General features: G+C 37.5%; 1 pseudogene; it reads left to right on the forward strand.

The window, feature by feature from the left end:
- Window positions 1–1,541: 1,541 nt before the first annotated feature.
- Window positions 1,542–2,036, forward strand: LOC125112047 (chromobox protein homolog 3-like; annotated as a pseudogene).
- Window positions 2,037–8,116: the final 6,080 nt, after the last annotated feature.

Genomic DNA, 8,116 nt, shown 5'->3' on the forward strand with positions numbered 1-8,116 from the left:
TTTGTTATTAAAGTATAGTCGATTAACAATGTTGTGCCAATTTCTGCTGTACACCAAAGTAATCCAGTTGTACATACATATACATTCTGTTTTATATCCATGGTATATCCCTGGAAATGGACACTGTTCCCTGTGCCATATAGGAGGACTTTGTTGCTTATCCATTCTAAATGTAATAGTCTACATCTACTAACCCCAAACTCCCCGTCCATCCCACCCCAGCTCCCCCTTAGCAACCTCAAATCCGTAGAACAGTTTTTCCGTAAATTTTTTGAACATTGTATCTTCTAAAAATCATGTTTTTGAAGAGCATTTAATATCACCAGAAAATGTTCACAGTATTCAGAGACAAACAGAGTTCTGATTCATAATGGTCTATTAACATTAGTTGAATGTTAAATGAATGATGCAGTATTAAATAAAAAAAGTAAGACACAAAAAAATGCATATATAATTTCATATGATCTGCACTGGGGTTAACTTTCTTATCTGTTACGGCTAAAAGGAAATATTTCAAAATGTTAATAGTGGTTGTCTCTGTGAGGTGGGATGACATATGACTTTTATTTTTGTCCTTATGATATTGGGGCTTTTCTATAGCTGCTCATCCATTACTTTCACAAGCAGACAAAAACCCAATCAATGCTCCTTTAAAAGAACTCATGGGTACAAATATTTTAGAAAATATATCAGTCTAATTGAGGCACACAGCTTCTCTCCCTGCATTTGTCTAGTAACTGCTACAGAATGCCTAGGGAGTTTGGTGGAATGGTGACAGCTGGGAAGAAAGGCTGTCAGACCAGCTCCAGCCTGCAGTTAATTTGTGATGAGACACTGCCTAAAAATGCCTACTTTTATGGAGCCTCAGGCATTCGCTTACCTTTATCACTTCACTGTTAGCATCCCTTGATGAAACCAGGTCAAAGACAAGGAGAATGAGTTCCCTGGGCCACCCCCAACAAGCTCTGTCAGGAAACATTCACCAAGGATTTCCTGATGAGAAAAAGAGAGGAACTATATGTGGGTGTTCCTGTCAAATGCAGATAATTCCTCAGTCTTTTGTCTCTGGTGAGTCTTACGCACCTTTGACTTCTTTCCTCCTTGAGGCCAAAAGAAAACCAGGGGAGAACTAGGTGGGAGGGGGTAGGGTGTAGTGCAGTGAGGGCAAAGGAGGAGGCTTGTGAAAGTGAGGGTCAAAGGTAAGGAGGAGATGGGAGAGCTCTCATGCAAAGATGAGGGAGGTTTGTCCTGTGAGACCTCCATTCTGCTCCTCTGCCCCCATGGAGGGGCACAGTGACTGATGTCTGCACTGAGTGGGTGCTCTGGCAGGAGGGGTTGGGGCTGGGGCCTAAAAACGAGATGTTGATGAGACCCCTGGTAGCCCTTCTCCCCCACTTTGCCAGGATGCTGGGATTGTAGGTGCAGCCTGAAACAGAATTAAAGAGAACTCAAACTGGAGGCAAGCAGGGCTGGAGATGCAGTACATGGGGTGGGGCAGCTTGGAGGTGGGGAAAATAATACCTCTTCAATCTGCAATAAAAATGGCCTCCAATAAAACTATACTGTGAAACATGGGAAAGAAAAAATGGAAAGAGCAAAAGTCTGACAGGCAAAGCCTGAAGAACTGGAGGTGGAAAAAGCACAGGACTGACGTGTAGTGAATGGGAGCATTGAAGGGAATACAGAGGTTGAAAATATTGGGAACCTGAAGAAAAACTTAGATGGCCCAGAGTTAACCAAAACATTTCCTAATTCTCAAACACCTGTATAGGAAAAGGGGGTAGAGAAAATCTTTTATCTGGCAATGAATCCGATAATAGTAAATCAAAGAAGAAAAGAGATGCCTTTGATCCTGAATGAATGATTGATGCCACAGACAGAAGTGGAGAGTTAATATTTCTTATAAAATGGGAAGATTCAGAGGAGGCAGACTCAGTGCTGGCAAAGAAACACATTTGAAGTGTTGTCAAATTGTAATTGCTTTTTACGAAGAAAGACTAACTGGACCTTCTTGTCTGGAAAATGAAGTCCAATAATTCTACGTAAAATATGGGTCTTGGTTTTTTAGTTTGTTAGTGTGAAGAAATAACTAGATTCTAAGGAAAATAAGTTGGGTATTTTTGTTTGTTTGTTTGTTTGTTTGTTTTGGTTTTTAGGGCCACACTTGTGACATATGGAGGTTCCCAAGGTAGGGGTCTAATCGAAGCTACAGCTGCCAGCCTACACCACAGTCACAGCAACGGCAGATCTGAGCAACAGCAGATCCTTAACCCACTGAGAAAGGCCAAGGATCGAGCCCGCAACCTCATGGTTCCTACTCAGATTCGTTTCTGCTGCACCACGACGGGAACTCCGGATGTGTTCATTTTGAAGAAGAATTAGAGGTGGGGTGTTTTTTTTTTTTTTTTTTGAGTCTATAACACTGGTTACTTTGAACAAATAAAGAAAGCTTTCTTAATTGCTTCCTTTATCAGAACATTTGATACCATGATATATTATTTCCTCTGCATTAGGGAGCAGATTTTCTAAATGTTGGAGGAAATCTCCATGGTCATTACTCAATCAGATCTTGTGTTTAATTCATCTATGCCTAAGGACCATTCTGGGTTTTTTGCTTTTTTTTTTTTGGTGTATGTGTATATATACATAAAATATATACATAAATGGTTTTCTTTTCCTTCTTTTTCTTTCTTTTAAAAAAAGTATTTGCCATAAAAAAATGCCATTTAATAGCCATGGATAAGTCCCTGTTTCTGGGATGTCATCACTTTCAGCAACCTAAGAAATAAATTATTTCAAGTTAAATGGAAAATTTTCCTGAAAACTTAAACCTTTAAATTAGGTAGGGAGTTCCCGTCGTGGCGCAGTGGTTAACAAATCCGACTAGGAACCATGAGGTTGCTGGTTCGGTCCCTGCCCTTGCTCAGTGGGTTAACGATCCGGCGTTGCCGTGAGCTGTGGTGTAGGTTGCAGACGTGGCTCGGATCCCGCGTTGCTGTGGCTCTGGCGTAGGCTGGCAGCTACAGCTCCGATTGGACCCCTAGCCTGGGAACCTCCATATGCTGCGAGAGCGGCCCAAAGAAATAGCAAAAAAAAAAAAGACCAAAAAAAAAAATTAGGTAGATGATTCTGTAATTAATTAGACAACTTAAATATAATGAGAATAACTTAAATGGGACAATAAAAGCCACCATGTCTGAATCCATAATTACAGTCATATAAATGGAAGTTCATTTGCAAAACTCCTGATAGAAAAAATTGTTAGAAGTACCAAGAACCTCCTAACTCAGATGAGAAAACTAGAAAGATCCTGGTGTGTTTTAATTAGCCAAGCAAGATTTAGCTAAATGGACATTTAAAGGTTTCCTCTAGTGAACCTCTTCTCTACTAGAAGTTGAAATCATTGTGCTGTATTGACTAAGAAGTCAACATCTAAGACTTTGTGCATGGAAATCTAATCAGGTGGTTAGAGATGCTGTCAGTTTTGGACCTGCTGGAATAAATGGGTTAACAAACTTTTGTCATCTAAACTACTGATCTGTGTGTTTTTTTCTTTGCACCCAACTCATTCTTTACAGGTAGGCTCAATCTTTTCAGCAGAAGCATGAAAAGCAGTAACTTTGTAGTAATCAGAATGTTCTCCAACCATATGTTGTTTACTTTATTGTAAATACTGTTGAACCATGGCCAATAAATAGTTTTACATTAAAATAAGAAAATGGGGCATTTCCACTGCAGCTCAGCAGTGATGAACCCAACTGATAGCCATGAGGATGTGGGTTCGATCCCTGGCCTTGCTCAGTGGGTTAAGGATCTGTTGCTACTGTGGCTGAGGCGTAGGCCAGCAGCTGTAGCTCCGACTACTATGATTCAACCCCTAGCCTGGGAACTTCCATATGCCACTGGTGTGGCCCTAAAAAGACAAAACCCAGAAAGTTCTAGAATGCAATGATGACTGTGTATAACCACTTATCTGTGGTTAAATAAGTTTAAGTGGCTCACGTAGGCAATGAAATTCTTCGAAAACTGGTAAACACGTGTATATAATTGGTAAACATGTATTATAATCCACTATGTCTTTATATATTTTATTTCTATATTAAAATATTAAACTATGTATTTAACCTGAACCTAGGATTAAGCAGACCAACATACTCCCCCAATCATGCTTGAAAACATAATTTGTCACATTTAGACTTGAAAGAATAAAATGATGTAGGAGTTATATGTTCATAGATATGTTTAAGGCATGTCACCATAGCATAAATTCTGGTCATTGATATGAATTACCTCATTTTACAAACTGCTCCTGACATTTATTTATTTATTTATTTGGTTTTTAGGTCCACAGCTGTGGCATATAGAAATTCCCTGGCTAGGGGTCGAATAGGAGCTATAGCTGCTGACCTATGCCACAGCCACAGCAACGCAGGTTCCGAGCCAGTTCCTTAACCCACTGGGAGAGGCCAGGGATCCAACCTGCATCCTCAGAGATACTAGTTGGGCTCATTATCTCTCAGCCACAATGGGAACTTCCAATGCCCCTGACATTTAGCTGAACAAGAGCTGACCCATAGTTCTCTCTACCAGGCTACTAAAAAAACCATTCCATTTTGTTTCATAAATAATTGTTTCATAAATAATTTAAGTCCTTTCATTATTTAAAAAAATGTTTTGTACCCCAAATGAATTCCACACATTTGTGAATAAACAGTAAAATTCTGAATTGCTGTTGATTAAACTATGTTTTTAAGTCACTTGAGAATTTGAAGAATGACCATAATATATCAGCATTCAAAAATGAGATACCTATAACTACTTTTAAGGAAGAAATCTTTGTAAAGTCTGCAATAAAAGCATTTAGGAACTCTGGAATAAAACCTGGGCAATTTGGGTCTTGGGAATAAATTTTAGAATACATTTAAAATGCCATTTTCAGCATTTAAGCCCCCAAATTTATTTTACATCACCAGTTTACTGAGGTATGTTTGTCAATACATTATCATTCTCTTTTTCTGAAGTATGGTTGATTTAGAATGTTGTGTTAGTTCCAGGTGTACAGCAAAGTGATTCATATATATGAATATACACACACACATACAACAGTAGGACCTTGTTGTTTACCTATTTTATTACAGTAGTTTATATCTACTAACCCCAAATTCCTCATTTATCCTTCTCCACCCTCTTCATCTTTGGTAACTATAAATATGTTTTCTGTCTATGAGTCTGCTTCTGTTTTGTAGATAGCCTCACTTGTGCCATATTCTAGATACCACATATAAGTGATAACAGATATTTGACTTTATCTGGCTTATTCACTTAGTATGATAATCTCTAGGTCTATCCATGTTGCTGCAAATGGCATTATTTTTTATGGCTGAGTAGTATTCCATTGTATATACACGTTGTCATTTATATATGACATGTTCTTTATCCTGTCATCTGTTGATGGATATTTAGGTTGTTTTCAGGAATTGGGGGCTATTGTGAATAGTGCTGCTATGAACACAGGGATGCATGTATCTTTCAGACTAGAGTTGTCTCCAGATATACGCCCAGGAGTGAGATGGCTCAATCCTATGGTAACTCCATTTTTAGTTTTTTAAGTAACTTACTTCCTGTTTTCCACAATGGCTGCACCAATTTACATTCCCACCCACAGAGTAGGAGGGTTCTCCTTTCTCCACACCCTCTCCAGCATTTATTGTTTGCAGACTAATTTTTAATGACAGTCATTCTGACTGGTGTGAGGTGATAGCTCATTGTAGTTTCGATTTGCATTTCTCTGATAATCAGTGATGTCGAGCATCCTTTCATGTGCCTGTTGGCCATCTATATGTCTTCTTTGGAGAAATGCCTATTTAGGGCTTTTGCCCATTTTTCAATTGGGTTTTTTGGTTTTTTTGTTACTGAGTTGTATGAGCTGTTTTATATTTTGGAAATTAAGCCATTTATTGATTGCATCATTTGCAAATATTTTCTCCCAGTCTGTAGGTTGTCCTTCTATTTTGTTTATGGTTTCCTTTGCTGTTCAAAAGCTTATATGTTTGATTAGGTCCCATTTGTTTATCTTTGCTTTTATTTCTATTGCCTTGGGAGAATGATTTAAGAAAACATTGATATGATTTATGTCAGAGAATGTTTTGCTTATGTTCTTTTCTAGGAGTTTTATGGTGTCATGTCTTAGAGTCTTTAAGCCATTTTGAGTTTATTTTTGTGTATGGTGTGAGGAAGTGTTCTAACTTCATTGATTTAAATGTAGCTGCCCAGCTTTTCCAACACCACTTATTGAAGAGACTTTTTTTTCCACTGCATATTCTTGCCTACTTTGTCAAAGATTAACTGACTGTAGGTATGTGGGTTTATTTCTGGGCTCTCTGTTCTGTTCCATTGATCCATATGTCTATTTTTGTGCCTGTACCACACTGTTTTGATTACTGTAGTTTTTGGTATTGTCTGAATTCTAAGTGAATTATACCTCCAGTTTTCTTTATTTTATCCGACCTCAGGATTCTGAGTCTTTTATGATTCCATATAAATTTTAGGATTATTTGTTCTAATTCTGTGAAAGATGTCAACAGCAATTTGACAAGTATCACATTAAATGTATAGATTGCTTTGGGTAGTATAGCCATTTTAACAATATTAATCTTTCCAATCAAGAGAACAGGGTATCTTTCCTTTTTTAAAATTATCTTCTAGGAGTTCCAGTGTTGCTCAGTGGTAATGAACCTGACTAGTATCCATAAGGATGTGGGTTTGATTCCTGGCCTTGCTCAGTGGGCTAAGGATCCATTGTTGCCATGAGCTGTGGTGTGGGTTGCAGACGAGGCTTGGATCTGGTGGTGCTGTGGCTGTGGTGTAGGCAGGCCAGCAGCTACAGCTCTATTTGACCCCTAGCCTGGGAACTGCCATATGCTGCAAAAAAGCCAAAAAAAAAAAAGTTATCTTCTATTTACTTTATCAGTGTTTCATAGTTCTCAATGTATGAGTCTTCCACCTCCTTGGTCTAGTGTATTTTCTAAGTTTTTTTTAATGCTATTTTAGAAGAGATTGACGTTTTATTTTTTCTTTCTAATATTTTATTGAACAGACAGATCACTAGAAGTGAAATAAAATCTTTACTAAAAAAATAAACAAATAAAAACAAAAATTTCCTGCAAACAAAAGTCCAGGACAGGATGACTTCACTGAGAAATTCTACCAAACACACAAAGAAGGACCTATACCTACCCTTCTCAAAATCTTCCAAAAGACTGAAGAGGTGGGAATACTCACAAAATCATTCTATGAAGCCGCTATCACCCTGATACCAAAACCAGACAAAGATACTGCCAAAAAAGAAAATTACAGGACAATTACTTTTGATGAATATAGATGCAAAAATTCTCAACAAAACATTAGCAAACTGAATCCAACAAGGCATAAACAAGATCATACGTCACAATCAAGATGGATTCATCCCAGGGTTACAAGGATGGTTCAACATATGCACCAATCAATGTGATATACCACATCAACAAAGGAAAGGATAAAAATCGTATGATAATCTCAATAGATGGAGAAAAGCACTTGACAAAATTCACTGTTCTTTTTTAAACATAGTTTTAATCCAGATGAGATTGTTGCATTAGCTTTTGACTTCTGAGGATTACAGATATGTGACATTTATACTTTCTTGCACACACAAAGAAAAAAGTCATTTTGAAACAGAAAACTGCTTCATTCCATAAGCATGCCATTAATGCATGATTCAAGATGTCATGGTTTGGATGAGATAATCAAATTCCCTAGATGAATCAACTGAAAGCAGCTGCTTCATTTAGGAATGATTTAGAGATATATAAAATGAAGATGTTAGATTGAAAGGGAGAAAAAAAGAGATAAGTGTAAGGGTATTGCTAAAAATACAAAATGATTAAATATTGTCATTATGACTATGGGGCCAATTAAAAATTTTTATGCTCATTTGTCTTGTAAGAAATTACTTCTACTCTTCTACTATTAACCAGTACATATTTGATATTGACAGATGTACATGCCATCATTTTGAGACTATGAATTTGAAACCCCTGGGATTCATCATAGAATGAATGAACTAATATTCTTTGAA

This window comes from Phacochoerus africanus, chromosome 11, assembly GCF_016906955.1.
Source record: "Phacochoerus africanus isolate WHEZ1 chromosome 11, ROS_Pafr_v1, whole genome shotgun sequence".
NCBI lineage: Eukaryota > Metazoa > Chordata > Mammalia > Artiodactyla > Suidae > Phacochoerus > Phacochoerus africanus.